At 35.3% G+C, this 16,729-nt stretch overlaps 1 non-coding gene across 1 annotated transcript; it reads right to left on the bottom strand.

Moving 5' to 3' along the window:
* Nucleotides 1–2,766: 2,766 nt before the first annotated feature.
* LOC136144589 (U6 spliceosomal RNA) lies at nucleotides 2,767–2,870 on the bottom strand. The gene has a single exon (XR_010658606.1). It is a non-coding gene; the product is annotated as a U6 spliceosomal RNA (small nuclear RNA).
* Nucleotides 2,871–16,729: the final 13,859 nt, after the last annotated feature.

Raw genomic sequence — 16,729 nt, 5'->3', positions numbered from 1 at the left:
TTCCCATGGTTTGTTGTGATCCACACAATTAAAGCTTTAGTGTAGTCAGTGAAATAAAAGTATATGTTTTTCTGGAATCCCTTTGCTTTCTCCATTATCCAATGAATGTTGGCACTTTGACCTCTGGTCCCTCTGCCTCTTTGAAGCCCAGTTATACATACAGAAGTTCTCAGTTAGTGTACTGCTAGTCTACCTTGAAGGATTTTGAGCATAACCTTGCTAGTATCTGAAATTAGTACAATTGTATGGTAATTTGAAGTGTTTGGCATTGCCCTTCTTTGCAATTGGAATGAAAGCTGACTTTTTCCAGTCTTGTGGCCACTGCTGAAAATTTTATTTCAATGCACTTTGATTTGCCAATGTTAGTTTTCACTGCATATACTTCTGAGATTACATACAAAAGATATGACAAAAGGATTTTTTCTTATAATTTATTCTAGCAGTTTGCAGCTTCAGCTCTTCTTTATGTATTTAATATATAGAGAGCTTTCTTTTTTGTTGTTATTGTTTTTAATTTAATGTTAATAAAGTTCCTGTATCATTATTTTACAGGTGGACAAACAGTTTTTACAATACCATTTATTGAAGAAACTCTTCTTTCCTAATTGTGCATGCTTGGCATAATAGGATTATCTTGATTATATGTTGGTCAGCTCAGTTTAGTTTAGTTGTTCAGTCATGTCTCTTTCCAACCCCATGGACTGCCACATGCTAGGCTTTCCTGTCCATCACCAACTCCCGGACTTGCTCAAACTCATGTCCATTGAGTCAGTGATACCATCCAACCATCTCATCATCTGTTGTCCCCTTCTCCTTCTGTTTTCAATCTTTTTCAGCATCAGGGTCTTTTTCAATGAGTCAGTTCATTGCGTCAGGTGGCCAAAGTATTGGAACTTCATCATCAGTCCTTCCAATGAATATTCAGGACTGATTTACTTCAAGATTGACTGGTTTGATCTCTTTCATGTCCAAGGGATTCTCAAGAGTCCTCTCCAACTCCACAGTTCAGAAGCATCAATTTTTTGGTGCTCAGCTTTCTTAATGGTCCAACTCTCACATCCATACATGACTACTGGAAAAACCATAGCTTTAAATATACAGACATTTTTTGGTAAAGTAATGTCTCTGCTTTTTAATAGGCTGTCTAGGTTGGTCATAGCATTTCTTCCAAGGAGCAAGAGTCTTTTAATTTCATGGCTGGAGTCACCATCTACAGTGATTTTGGGTCCAAGAAAATAAATTCTATCACTGTTTCCATTGTTTTCCTTTATTTGCCAGGAAGTGATGGGACCAGATGCCATGATCTTAACTTTTTGAATGTTGAGTTTTAAGCCAGCTTTTACCGACTCTTCTTTCACTTTCATCAGGAGGCTCTTTAGTTCCTCTTTGCTTTCTTCCATAAGGGTGGTGTCATCTGTGTATCTGAGGTTATTGTTATTTCTCCTGGCAGTTGAGGTTACAGCTTGTGCTTCATCCAGCCCTACAGTCCACATGATGTACTCTGCATATAAGTTAAATAACCAAAGTGACAAAATACAGCATATCTGAGGTTACTGATATTTCTCCCGGCAATCTATTGGTCCATGTCAGTTCTAACTGTTGCTTCTTGACCTACACACAGATATTTCAGGAAACAGTTATGGTGGTCTATTATTCCCATCTCTTTAAGAATTTTCCATAGTTTGCTGTGATCCACACAGTTAAAGGATTTAGCATAGTCAATGAAGCAGAAGTAGATTTTTTTTTTTTTTTTTTTCTGGAATCCTCTGGCTTTTTCCATGATCCAGTGAATGTTGGCAATTTGATCTCTGGTTCCCCTAAGTTTTCTAAATCCAGTTTGAACATCTGGGAGTTCTTTTACCTACAAATGTAAAATGCTTTGATCCACATTGTGTTGCTTTTTATTTGTTGTGAAATATAAGTGTAACTTCTTTCCTTTATACATGGATATGCAGTTGTTCTAGCACCATTTGTTGAAAAAACTATTCTCTCCCCATTGAATTGTCTCAGCAATGTTATTGAAAATCAGCTAACTATAGATGTATGAGTTTATTTCTGGACTTTCAGTTCTATTCCGTAGACTGATATGTCTTTTTTTTTTTTTTTTTTTCTTTAATGCCAGTAAAACACTATCTTTATTATTGTACCTTTTGCAGAGGTTTTGAAATCAGGGATTTTTAGTTCTCTTAGTTTGTTCTTATTCTTCAAGATGGTTTTATTTATCCTGGGATGTTTTCTTCACATGTAAATTGTAGGATTAACATGTGAATGATAGGGTTAATTTGTCAGTTTCTGCAGGAAATACTACTGCAGTATTGAGAAGAAAGGCAATGAATTTGGGGAGTATTTATTTTATTAATAAGATGCTATACAATGATTGATACTTATATATTCACTCAACCTTGAGTCTTTCAGATAATCTTACTTGTAATGATGTATAATCCTTTTTGCTACATTGTGGGATTTGACTTCTTACTACTTTGTTGAGAACTTTGTGTACTTTTCCATGAAAAATTTTGGTCTATAATTAAAGATCTTATGATATCTTTGTCTGATTTGGGTATCATAGTAATGTGGGCCTCATAGATTGAGTTAAAAATGTTTTCTCCTCTTTCTACAATTATTTTCTTCTTAAGACTTTGAAGAAATTGGCCTTAATTCTTTTTAAATGTTTAATTGGGTATAACTGCTTTAAAATATTGTGTTAGTTTCTGCTATACATCAACATGAATCAACCATAAGTACACATATGTCCCCTCCCTCATGAAAAATATAGAGCACTTAACAAATTGGCATGCCATCCTATTGCAGGGACCATGATAATCTTCTTTGTATTATTTCACTTTTAGTATATGTGCTGCCAAAGACATCATGATCTTAATTCTTTTTTAAATCTCTGGTAGACTTAACAACTGAAGCAATCATCACTATCAGGTCTTAGACTTTTCTTTGCAGAAACTTTAAAAATTGCTAATTCAGTCTCTTTGCTCATTACAGTCCTATTCAGATTTTCTATTCCTTATTGAGTCTGTTTCAGTATTTTTCTAGGAGTTGGGAGTGTGGCTATCACTTCAAGATAATCACTTTTTTTCACTTGATATAATATGCACAGAAGGGGGATGACTGGGTCATATGGTTCAGCTCAGTTCAGCCACTCTGTCGTGTCTGACTCTTTGTGACCTCATGGACTGCAGCATGCCAGACTTCCCAGTCCATCACCAATTCCTGAAGCTTGCTCAAATTCTTGTCCATCAAGTCGGTGATGCTATCTAACAATCGCATCCTCTGTCGTCCCCTTCTCATCCTGCCTTCAATCTTTCCCAGCATCAGGGTCTTTGCCAATAAGTCAGTTCTTCAGATCAGGAGACCAAAGTATTGGAGTTTCAGCTTCAGCATCAGTTTTTCCAATAAATATTCAAGACTGATTTCCTTTAGGATTGACTAGTTTGATCTCCTTGCAGTCCAAGGAACTCTCAAGAGTCTTCTCCAACACCACAGTCCAAAAGCATCAATTCTCTGACGTTCAGCTTTCCTTATAGTCCAAATCTCACATCCATACATGACTACTGAAAAAAACATATCTTTGACAAGAAGGATCTTTGTTGGCAAAGCAATGTCTCTGCTTTTTAATTTGCTGTCGAGGTTGGCCAGAGCTTTTCTTCCAAAGAGCAAGCATCTTTTGATTTCATGGCTGCAGTCACCATCTGCAGTGATTTTGGAGCCCCAAAACAGAAAGCATGTCACTGTTTCCATTGTTTCCCCATCTGTTTGCCAGAAAGTGATGAGACCAGATGCCATGATCCTAGTGTTTTTTTTTTTTTTTTTAATTTATTTATTTATTTATTTTTTTTAATATTATTTTATTAGTTGGAGGCCAATCACTTTACAACATTTCAGTGGGTTTTGTCATACATTGACATGAATCAGCCATATAGTTACACGTATTCCCCATCCCGATCCCCCCTCCCACCTCCCTCTCCACCCGACTCCTCAGGGTCCTCCCAGTGCACCAGGCCCGAGCACCTGACTCATGTATCCCACCTGGGCTGGTGGTCCGTTTCACCATAGATAATATACATGCTATTCTTTCAAAACATCCCACCCTCACGTTCTCCCCCAGAGTTCAAAAGTCTGTTCTGTACTTCTGTGTCTCTTTTTCTGTTTTGCATATAGGGTTATCGCCACCATCTATCTAAATTCCGTATATATGTGTTAGTATACTGTAATGTTCTTTATCTTTCTGGCTTACTTCACTCTGTATAATGGGCTCCAGTTTCATCCATCTCATTAGAACTGATTCAAATGAATTCTTTTTAACAGCTGAGTAATATTCCATGGTGTATATGTACCACAGCTTCCTTATCCATTCGTCTGCTGATGGGCATCTAGGTTGCTTCCATGTCCTGGCTATTATAAACAGTGCTGCGATGAACATTGGGGTGCACGTGTCTCTTTCAGATCTGGATTCCTCAGTGTGTATGCCTAGAAGTGGTATTGTTGGGTCATATGGCAGTTCTATTTCCAGTTTTTTAGGAAATCTCCACACTGTTTTCCATAGTGACTGTACTAGTTTGCATTCCCACCAACAGTGTAAGAGGGTTCCCTTTTCTCCACACCCTCTCCAGCATTTATTGCTTGTAGACTTTTGGATAGCAGCCATCCTGACTGGCGTGTAATGGTACCTCATTGTGGTTTTGATTTGCATTTCTCTGATGATGAGTGATGTTGAGCATCTTTTCATGTGTTTGTTAGCCATCTGTATGTCTTCTTTGGAGAAATGTCCACGAACCTATGGACACCTCATCTTTGACAAAGGAGGCAAGGATATACAATGGAAAAAAGACAATCTCTTTAACAAGTGGTGCTGGGAAAACTGGTCAACCACTTGTAAAAGAATGAAACTAGAACACTTTCTAACACCATACACAAAAATAAACTCAAAATGGATTAAAGATCTAAATGTAAGACCAGAAACTATAAAACTCCTAGAGGAGAACATAGGCAAAACACTCTCCGACATAAATCACAGCAAGATCTTCTATGACCCACCTCCCAGAATATTGGAAATAAAAGCAAAAATAAACAAATGGGACCTAATGAAAATTAAAAGCTTTTGCACAACAAAGGAAACTATAAGTAAGGTGAAAAGACAGCCCTCAGATTGGGAGAAAATAATAACAAATGAGGAAACAGACAAAGGATTAATCTCAAAAATATACAAGCAACTCCTGAAGCTCAATTCCAGAAAAATAAACGACCCAATCAAAAAATGGGCCAAAGAACTAAACAGACATTTCTCCAAAGATCCTAGTGTTTTGAATGTTGAGTTTTAAGCCAGTTTTTTCACTCTCCTCTTTCACTCTCATCAAGAGACTCTAGTTCCTTTTCACTTTCTGCCATAAGGGTGGTGTCATCTGCATATCTGAGGTTATTGATATTTCTCCTGGCAATCTTGATTACAGCTGTGCTTCATCCAACCCAGGATTTCTCATGATGTACTCTACATATAGGTTAAATAAGCAAGGTGACAATATATAGTGTTGATGTACTCCTTTCCCAATTTGGAAACAGTCTGTTGTTCCAAGTCCGGTTCTGACTGTTACTTCTTGACCTGCATACAGGTTTCTCAAGAGGCAGGTAAAGTAGTCTGGCATTCCCATATCTTGAAGAATTTTTCACAGTTTGTTGAGATCTACATAGTCAAAGGGTTTGGTGTAATCAGTAAAGAAAAAGTATATGTTTTTCTGAAATTCTTTTGCTTTTCTATGATTGACCGTATGTTGGCAATTTGACCTCTGGTTCCTCTGTCTTTTCTAAATCCAGCTTGAATATCTGGAATTTCTTGGTTCATGTACTGTTGAAGCCTGGCTTGGAGAATTTTGAGCATTACTTTGCTAGTGTGTAGATGATGAGTACGATTGTGTGGTAGTTTGAACATTCTTTGGCATTGCCCTTCTTTGGGATTGGAATGAAAACTGACCTTTTCCAGTCCTGTGGCCACTGTTGAGTTTTCCAAATTTGCTGGCATATTGAGTGCAGCACTTTCACAGCATTATCTTTTAGGATTTAAAACAGCTCAACTGGAAATTCCATCACCTCCACTATCTTTGTTTGTAGTGATGCTTCCTAAGGCCAACTTGACTTTGCATTCCAGGATATCTGGCTCTAGATGAGTGATCACACTATCGTAGTTATCTGGGTCATGAAGATCTTTTTTGTACAGTTCTTCTGTGTATTCTTGTATTCATATGGTAGTTCTCTTTTTAATTATCTGAGGAAACTCCTTGTTATTTTCTTCAGTGGCTGTCCCAATGTACATCCCCACCAACAGTATACAAGGATACTGATAACAGTATACAAGGGAAGGGGTATTCTTCCCTTTTCTTTACCCCCTTGTCAGAACTTGTTATCTCTTGTTTTTTTGATGATAATTATTCTGACAGGTGTAAGATGATATTTCATTGCAATTTTTTTTTTGTATTTCCCTGATGTTGAATGATGTCAAGCTTCTTTTTATGCACCTGTTAGCCATTTATATATCTTTTTTGTTCAAATTCTCTGCCCAAGTTATAGTTGTATTATTTGTGCATTTTTTTTTTACTATTTAGTTGTATACATTTTTTATATATTATGTATACTAACTCTTATTTATAGTTTGAAAATATTTTCTACTATTCTTTAGGTTGTTCTTCACTCTTTTGACTTTTTCTTTTATTTTTTACTGAAGTTTTTAGTTTGATATAGACCCATTTGTTTATCTTCAATTTTGTTTCTAGTGTTTTTGTTGTTACAGCCACATGATATTTGAAGAAGCAGTTACCTCTTTCAGTCTTTACTGACTAAATACAGGGAAGAAATACCTTTTGTCAGTCCTATTAGAGATTCTCATGCTTTCTCAGATCTTTTCTAAGATACAATTCTCTGCACTTCTTGTTCCTGCTTATGGGGGTGTCCTTTAGATATTATGCCTTCATCTTCCTGCAATAGCAGATGGAATGCTGACAGCTCTCTCTTGCTTTCCCTAGGGAGGTGAGGGATGCTCAAGTGTATGTGTTTTCCCCCAGTTTCACGGAGTTGGGTCAGCTTTCTGCATGAGCTCAGTAGCTGTCTGTAAGCCTGGCCCTTGCTGCCGCTGGAGAGTGAACACAAGAAGCCAGCCATGGAGTTGGGCAAGGCGTGTGAGTTGAAAGGAGCATTAGGGTTACCTGTAGGCCTGTTGGTGGGATTCAAGGTGAGGCCTCCCCAGCGGTTCTTGGGCATACTTATTGATGGAGTCTGCAACATGTGTAGTAGGATCTGTGGGATCCAATATTTGTGGTTCTCCCAGACTTTCCAATCCTAGCTGTGCTACACACTTCATATTTTTAATGAGATGAGAAAGTAACGGATCTCTTTGGTAGCATCCTGTGCAACTGGGGAAGCTGGGTTCACCCTCACTCTCACCTGCAGAAGAAATCACAGCCGAGAAGGTCTTGCTTAATGCTGAGCTGTGCTGCTGTAGGGGAGGGGAGACTTGGGTAAAATAAATTGTTTCTCTGACCCTATAAAATGCATCCAATCTGAGACTTCTTGCTCTACTTGCCTCCTGGAATTCCACCACAACTTCTCCACTGGCTTCCTGAATTCTGCAAAGTCTTCTTCCATACATGGTGGTTGTCAAGATTGGTGTTCTTTGGTGGGAAAATGGTAGAAAACTCTTTATTTCACCAGCGTGATGAAGTCTTATATGTTTATAAAAAACATCCTTTAAGATTTGCTTATCTGTTATTTGTTTTAATTTAAGCCATTTCACCACTGATAATTAACATTATATATAAAGATTATAAGATTACACAACTGTATATCTTGCTTAAAACAATTATTTGTAACCATAGCATGCCTAGTATTGTTTTTAAATTATATTTTAAAGTATTTTTTATTTTATTTTATTTTTTATTTTAAAGTATTTTTAAGTCGTTCATTTGTGTCCGACTCTTTGTGACCCCGTGGACTGTAGCCCACCAGGCTCCTCCATCCATGGGAATAAAAGCATACTTTAAATCAAAGTTTAACATCTTTGCTAATTATCAAATCTTTCAAAATTTGTAAGTTCAGAACAAACCTTTCTGATTCTGTCCCTGTTTTACAAAAGTATTTTTAAGTTTTTATATTTAAAAACAATTTTAATATATTTAAATAGCTAACATATTTAATATATATTTCACATAGGAGATATACATAATAAATTCTACATGTTGTATAATTTATTGATTATATATGATAATAATTTTGACTTTGAGTATAATGCAATTTTTAACAAATACACATACATACTCACATACTAGTGCATACTTACCCTAAACTTCAAAAGAATAATTTCAGGACTATTATTAGATAGAAAAATACTAATGCTTGTGAAGAGGCTATAACAAGGACTAATCAGCATGAGGTAAATGCTTACTATTTTTATTAATAGCAGAAGTGTTTATGCATATATATGTTAAAATATGATTATGAGTTAGTGGCCTATGCCCCAAAGAAATATTAGTCACTATCACTTACTTGTGCTGACTGAGGAATAGTGAGCAGGCAGGATTACAATGAAAATCGTACATTTTTGTACTGTCCTTACTCTCAGTACTTTATTCATATTTTTCGTTGGCAGTCACTGATGCCTTTGATATTTACCCAGTTTTATTAGCTATTCCTACATTGCTGGTGTTTCTATTTCTTTCTTTTATCCTGTTATTTATACTTAAAGTAATTTAGATATTTTAGTATTATATTTATTTGCAAAATCTTAGCTATTTATACAGATGTTTCATTTTTATTTGAAATTCTTGATTGAAAATAATTGTCAAAGAACAAAAAGCTAAACAATTGAATTAACATGTTGAAAGAGCTCTTATTGTAGACAGTGAATACTTGAAACTAAATTAATGCTAGTTAAAAAAAAAAAAAAGGCCAACAGAACTTTGGAAAGTTTAATACATTTAAAATGGGCATGGGGGTAGGAAAGAAGAAATGATATTTCTTCAGCTTTCATTTATTTTAACAGTCACATTTGTGCTTCACTGTGAAGTTGCTTTTACAAAAGAGATTCACTAGGGAACCAGTTATTTCCAAACAAAATCAGAGTAAAAGTGGAAATCCTTCCAGATCAGGTTTTCTTTCTGAGGATTTTTTTTTTTTTTTTGGGGGGGGGTGCGGCAAGAGGGGAATCACCATATATAAAAAAAAAAGAAACACCCTTCCTCAAATACTTAAGCTGCAGCCCGTAATGGACAATGGGATGACTACAATTTATTTAAAGCACTTTTTTCTCAGGCCAAAGGAAACAGTTAAGCAATGACCTGGGTAATTTTTTTACATTGCATTTTAATACTAAGCAACAATAAATTTACCTATAGATCATTTAAACTAGACAATTAAGCAAAACTTTTCTGCACTTAAAATAGTACCTAACACAAGGGAGGTCCTAATAAATGCATCTCGAGTTACTACCTACTCAATGCAGATTTTCCATGTCACAACCTGAGTAGGCGGCTTTGTCATTCATTATTATTGGGGTCATTGCACTGGTATACTGTTTCTGACATGACAATGACTTGAACAGACAAAGCAGTCTGATCTTCTGATTTCAATCAACATCATGGTGGAATCTGTCTATATCTGAAAGTTACATGGCACCACTTCAAGTAATAACTTTTTCTTAACCTAATGGAAACTTGTCTAGTATGGCTGGAAGGGATCTTTACGTAACAAAATTATTGCTACTACGTTTGCAGGTCTCAGCCAATTCCCTTCTTGCTACCATTAAATAAATAACGATTCCCTTTGTCAAAATGTTGCTGTCATATTCTGACTAAGAGAAAAAAAATCTATAAATACTATTATTTCTTCATTTATCTTGTATTTATTTACATATACTATTTTAGGAAAGTTAAAACTTCAGAAAACCTAAAAATAAGAAAGGAAATTCCACAACTTAGAGATATTGTTTATGAGTCACAGATTTTGGTATGCAGTCATTTACCTATCCATGTGTATTTGTGGAATTAACTTGCATAGATCAGAAATGAGGCTAAGTGAGGCTGACTTGGGGCAGAGGCAACAGCCTTCCAGGCACTCAGGGCACCCTGACTTTCTGTTGCTGACACTTGTCAGAATCCTCTGCTGTTACGTGGAGTTCTGGGCACTGAGGCTGCTGGTAGCACCTAGGAGCGCTATTGAGCTTGGAACAGATTTGATTTCCTGATCTGCCACTAACTACAACTGTGACCTGGGACAAGTTACTTAAATGTCTTAGTTTATTTTCTCAGAGGGCATATTAGCTTAATAAAGACTGAAGATCCATGTAATCATAGATTTGTCATGATTACACTAAACATTAATATATAGTCTTTAACTATAAGTTGATTATTACTGTTATTAGTAGCAGTATTGTTTCATGATTTACATTAGACATAGAAGCACTTTGGAGGAAAAACAAATCCAATCTAATATGCAAAACCTGTACAAAGTAATCCTATTCTTGTTCATTTTGATGTACTATATTATTTTCTATTTAATATTTTTCATTTCAACTAAAATTTTCTAGTAATGTTTGATTCACAATATTTATTATACATCTATTAGTGTCTCATAACCCAAGATTTGTAAAGTTGTATTCTAGAATAAACTTTGTACTGGGAGCCAAAGTATGAAAACGTGTCAGAAATAACACATCAAGAAAGAAAAGAGTAGCTAATTTCAAGTATTCAGAAATAAATGGTACCACACTGTTAGTAGAGAGTGTAGTGATAACAAAAAAGTGATTGATCTGTGCAAAGATGACAACTTGTTGTCAGAACAAACATCAACAAAGACAGTGAAAACAGTGAACATGGAGTATGCACTACTATAAAAGCAGTTCTGCTAACAAGTGAGAATCAGAACTTTTCCCTGGCTTTTCAGGACCACTTACGAAGTTTAGTGAGAGAGAAGCCTAATGGGAAAATTCTAGACTTTTGTCACTCATATTGATGGAAGCTTGTGCAATTGAAATTTAACCTTTAAACCTAAATTTTATACAGTACACTATTATTGCTGTACAGTAACTCAGTCAGATCTAACTGTTTGTGTCCCCATGGACTATAGCCCTCCAGGATTGCCTGTCCTTCGCTGTCTCCCAGAATTTGCTCAAACTCACGTCCATTGAGTCACGTCCATCCTACCATTTTTCCTCTGCCACCCCCTTCTCCTCCTACCTTCAATCTTTCCCAGCATCAGGGTCTTTTCCAATGAATCAACTCTTCACATCAGGTGGCCAAAGTATTTGAGTTTAAGCTTCAGCATCAGTCCCTCTTAATGAGTATTCAGGGTTGTTATCCTTTAGAAATGACTGGTTTGATCTTGCTGCCCAAAGGACTCTCAAAATTCTTCTCCAGTACCACAGTTCAAAATCATCAATTCTTCTATGCTCAACCTTCATTATGATTCAACTTTCACATTGTGATACACTATACTATATTAAAATTAAATATGTTTAACATATCAGTGAATAAATTCAGTTGAACACACACATGTATGTACACTCATGCAAACACAACACACATCTGGATTTATTTTTTCTTTATTTTTAATTTACACTTACCAATAAATGTAAACATTTCTTCCATTGACTATATAATATTCTTTATTTTAGTAACGTACACACATAAATTTATCATAATGTATTTACCCAAAACCTATTGTTTCTTATTCACTTTTTTCTAGTTTTTTAATGTTAATACAGTGATATCATGCCTTTCTCTATGAAAAAGTTTTGTGAAGAATATTTTATTCTAAGGATAATTCCTAAGAATAATTCCAGAGACAATTGAAAATAAAGTTCTGACCATTTTTTTCCCCTAATCTTGGCATTATCCTTAATTGAATATTTTAGTTACTTACTTATATGATTAAGACAAATTTTAACAGCACTTATAGCAAATTCTACATACATATTGGGCATCACATGCATATATAAGGGAAAAAGAAAGAAGGAAGGAAGGAAAGAAGGGAAGTATGGGAGAAAGAAAGGGAAGGAGAAGGGGAGGCAGGAGGAAAGAAGGGAAAATTCTGATGGTGGATAATTTATAAGCAACATGCAACTGTTGGACTCTAATTGCAATCTCAGCATAAATATTGGTTCGATGGGTATGACCATAGATCTGCTTACACATTGCTATATTATTAACTGTCAGTTGAGATATATGTTCTTAGAGCATAATGTGATTCTTACTTAAAATAACATTAAAAAATGATAACTTTCAAAGAGGACACAATTTTTCAGTCACTATTGAAATGATTATGAAGAAAAGATATTATTAAGACTATTGATACTATTTTTAATGCTAAAAATAAAACATTTAAAAATAAAAATTAAATAGTGAACTTTTCATAAATGGAAAGTAAGGAGTTCCTCTATTGTGTCTTACCATGGCTCATACCTTGTGATAATGGAGGAAAAAATCAATCGCCCATAGGAGTAAATGTAAAATAATGAAAAATTTTGCCTTGATAATTTAAGTTAAATGCATTATGTTGCATAAGGTTAAAACTTTATAAGAAAGTGCAAGGTGATTTGAAAGGATTATCTGTAGATATTATTTAAAATAACTGTTTACATTTTAGCAGTGTAATGCTTTATGAAACGTTTGAAGCAAATTTCTAGCACCATATATTTTACTTTCATGGGCTTTTCAAGTGGAACTGAAGTGATGTGAAAGTTGCTCAGTCGTGTCCAACTCTTTGTGACCCTATAGACTATATAGTCTATGGGTTTCACTAGGCCAGAATACTGGAGTGGGTAGCCTTTCCCTTCTCCAGGGAATCTTCCCAACCCAGGAATGGAACCGGGCTCCCCTGCATTGCAGGTGAATTCTTTAACAAAAGAGCTATGGAGCTAGTGGTAGAGTTTGCTTGCCAATGCAGGAAACATAAAAGCCATATGTTCTATCCCTGTGTCAGGAAGATTACTCTGGAGGAGGGCATGGCAACCCACTCCTGTATTTTTGCCAGGAAAATTCCATGGGCAAAGGAGCCTAGCAGCCTATGATTCACTGGGTTGTAAAGAGTCAGACTTGACAGAAGTGACTTATGCATTTTACTTTCATTTATTGTTGTGTTATTTTGCTTAGGATTGATTTTATGAAAATTGGTGCTGATTGCTAGCAGTAAGTTTACAGTTTACTTTTTAGTTATATGAAGCTCCAAATGATGATGTGTATTAATTCAGGTGCAATAATATGATTGTGAAAGGATACAGAATGGAGAAATAAAATATTGGCCTTCAGCTCTTTGTGCGCATTACTTATAAACATAATTTGAAAGGTTTGATTTCTTTATTGTCCTCTTCAGAAAAACTCTCTACTTAAAAAGAGTTAAGCATCTTAAGGGAAATGTATTTTTATTCTTTACCAAAATCAAATTAGTTTTAAGACAATTATTCACTACAATTTAATCAAATTATTACAAAAATATATAACCATCAGCATATGTGTTGCATTTCTTATGTTCAAAAGACCACTTCAGTAGCAAGGGAGGAAAATTGCTTGTTTTGTTTTGATTGCATCAATCAACAAAGTCAAGATTCTGATAGAAATTTACTATTTATCATATCACAAAAAACGTTGAAAGATTAATACCACTTAAAAAGCCTCAATAAAGGTAGGCTCCTACACCCATGAAGTTGTGTCAGGCAGTGATAGCTGGAAACCTTTTCCCCAGTGGAACAGATGTGGAAAATAGATCTCCACAAAATTAAAAAACAAAAAACAAACAAACAAAAAAACACATCAGTTTCATATCCTGATATCAGTAGATTAATTCCAGATTTGTCTCCAGTTCAAAGCAATTTGGGAGTGCTCTGGTATTTTCAATAGCATCAAATTATTTATTAAGATGAATCATGGAGTGAAAGTCTCCTTCCTTCATTCACAGTTGTTATAAGCTGCTCAATGAAACCAAACAGCAATAAACTATGAATAGCAGAACAAAAACAAATGATTTGCACTCGATTAAAACAAACTTGTGGCAACCATAAGCAAAATGCAATACAAAAATATCATACCTATGGATATGTCATTGAAAAACTCATGGCTATCCCATAAAAGAAACTTTATATCTGTGGTGTTTGGAAGTCATTTTTTCATGTATCAGATATCATATATCTGGGCATAAATGTTACTCTCCTGCATAATCTGTAATTCAAAATTAATGATTTCTGTTCTATGTATATTTTATACTACTGTGGTACTGTGGCTTTTTTCTGTTGTAAATAATAACATAAAATTCATTACAAAGAAACTTCAAATTCTGGGTCTAGTGAATGTTTCATGCAATTATCTTCTCATATTCTATTTTACTGGTGTGCAATATGTAGTGTGTTATGTTAAAAATTGTGACCTGCCTCTTGAGAAACCTGTATACAGGTCAGGAAGTAACAGTTAGAACTGGGCATGGAACAACAGACTGGTTCCAAATTGGAAAAGGAGTACGTCAAGGTTGTATATCGTCACCCTGCTTATTTAACTTATATGCAGAGTATATCATGAGAAATGCTGGGCTGGAGGAAGCACAAGCTAGAATCAAGATTGCCGGGAGAAATATCAATAACCTCAGATATGCAGATGACACCACCCCTATGGCAGAAAGTGAAGAAGAACTAAAGGGCCTCTTGATGAAAGTGAGAGAGGAGAGTGAAAAAGTTGGCTTAAAACTCAACATGCAGAAAACTAAGATCACGGCATCTGGTCCCATCACTTCATGGCAAATAGATGGGGAAACAGTGGAAACAGTGTCAGACTTTATTTTTCTGGGTTCCAAAATCACTGCAGATGGTGATTGTAGCCATGAAATTAAAAGACGCTTAATCCTTGGAAGAAAAGTTATGACCAACCTAGATAGCATATTAAAAAGCAGAGACATTACTTTGCCAACAAAGGTGTGTCTAGTAAAGGCTATGGTTTTTCCAGTGGCCATGTATGGAAGTGAGAGTTGGACTATAAAGAAAGCTGAGTGCCAAAGAACTGATGCTTTTGAACTGTGGTGTTGGAGAAGACTCTTGAGAGTCCCTTGGACTGCAAGGAGATCCAACCAGTTCATCCTGAAGATCAGTCCTGGGTGTTCACTGGAAGGACTGATGTTGAAGCTGAAGCTCCAATACTTTGGCCACCTGATATGAAGAACTGACTCATTTGAAAAGACCCTGATACTGGGAAAGATTGAGGGCAGGAGGAGAAGGGGACTACAGAGGATGAGATTTTTGGATGGCATCACCGACTCGATGGACATGGGTTTGGGTGTACTCCAGGAGTTGGTGATGGAAATGGAGGCCTGGCGTGCTGTGGTTCATGGGGTCGCAAAGAGTCGGACACGACTAAGAGATTGAACTGAACTGAATATTAAAAATGTAATATCCATATGAAAGTTATGAAATATAGTAAAATGAGCACATGTGAACTATCATATTTAAAAATTAGGTATCCCATGATATTGAAACTACTTGTATGTTTCCATTATCATCCTGTCTCTCTCATAAATTTGGTCTCTAACTTTTCCTTACTTACATTTTGCCTTTTTCAATTTGATCTAATTTCAAATTTACAGACAATTTCACAGAGGGTTACAGGGAATTCTTATGCATTCTTTAACCAGTTTTGTATATTGCTTACATGTTCTCCTTTTAGCTTTGCTGGCCTGTCCATTGATACTTACATATGCATGCATATCATTCTAAATAAACCTTTTGAGAATAAGTTAAAGACACCGTGTATGCCATTAATCCTCTATGCTCAGTGTGTCTTTCTTAAGAATAAGAATAAGGACATCCTCTTAAATATCCACTGAGCAATTATCAAAAGCAGAAAAAAATACTGAAACAAGGCTATAATTAAATTCAGTCTGTGCTGAAATGTAATCAAGCATCTCAACAATGTATTTTATGATAATTTTCTCCTTTTAATTATGAATTGAATCCTGAATCGCTTTTTATATTTAGTTGTCTGTTCTGCTTAATTTCCTAACCTTGATTATTTTTATTTTTTAGTATAGGCCAGTTATTTTGTAGAATACCTCTTAACTTGTTTCATCTTGATTAGATTTAATAATGTATGAATTTGTTAGGAGTTTCATAAAAGTAGTGTCTTTCTCAGTATCTCATATCAAGATGCATTAGATAGTATTTAATTTCAGTGGTACTTTTCAGTGTTTTAAAGTTTGTACCTACTAGCTTCTAATGTACAATTACATTTGCCCTTATTTAATTAATAAATATTTGGGGGGAAGTTACTTTGAGCATCTTTTTTCTCACTTTAATTTTATACCATCTATTGATGTTTTTATAACTCCTTTAAACTTAACTTCTGTGTTTATTATTTACCATTGTACTACAAGGAAGAGCATTCTTTCTCCCATTTATTTATTCCTTTAATTATGTATACAGTAATCTCATGGGTACTTTCTTTATCCAGGGATAATAAATAAATATCAATGGTCAATGCTCAAGTTCTTCCAGAACTGGAAAACTCAGAGCCACTGCAGACTAGCTCCTGTTTTATTGACATATTACATTACTATTTGAGAACTGTCTTGTTTTCTGAAATACCATGATTTTTCAGGCTCATTTGCTATGTTTTCTGACTCAATGCTGGAATCAGTATTTCTTCTAAGGACCTTTAATTGTTTCAGTGGAGGATGCTACTTAGAAACTGAATTATGAATCGTG

The sequence above is a fragment of the Muntiacus reevesi genome, chromosome 11, assembly GCF_963930625.1.
Source record: "Muntiacus reevesi chromosome 11, mMunRee1.1, whole genome shotgun sequence".
In the NCBI taxonomy this organism is placed as follows: Eukaryota; Metazoa; Chordata; class Mammalia; order Artiodactyla; family Cervidae; genus Muntiacus; species Muntiacus reevesi.
This window is presented reverse-complemented; position numbering and strand designations above follow the sequence as displayed.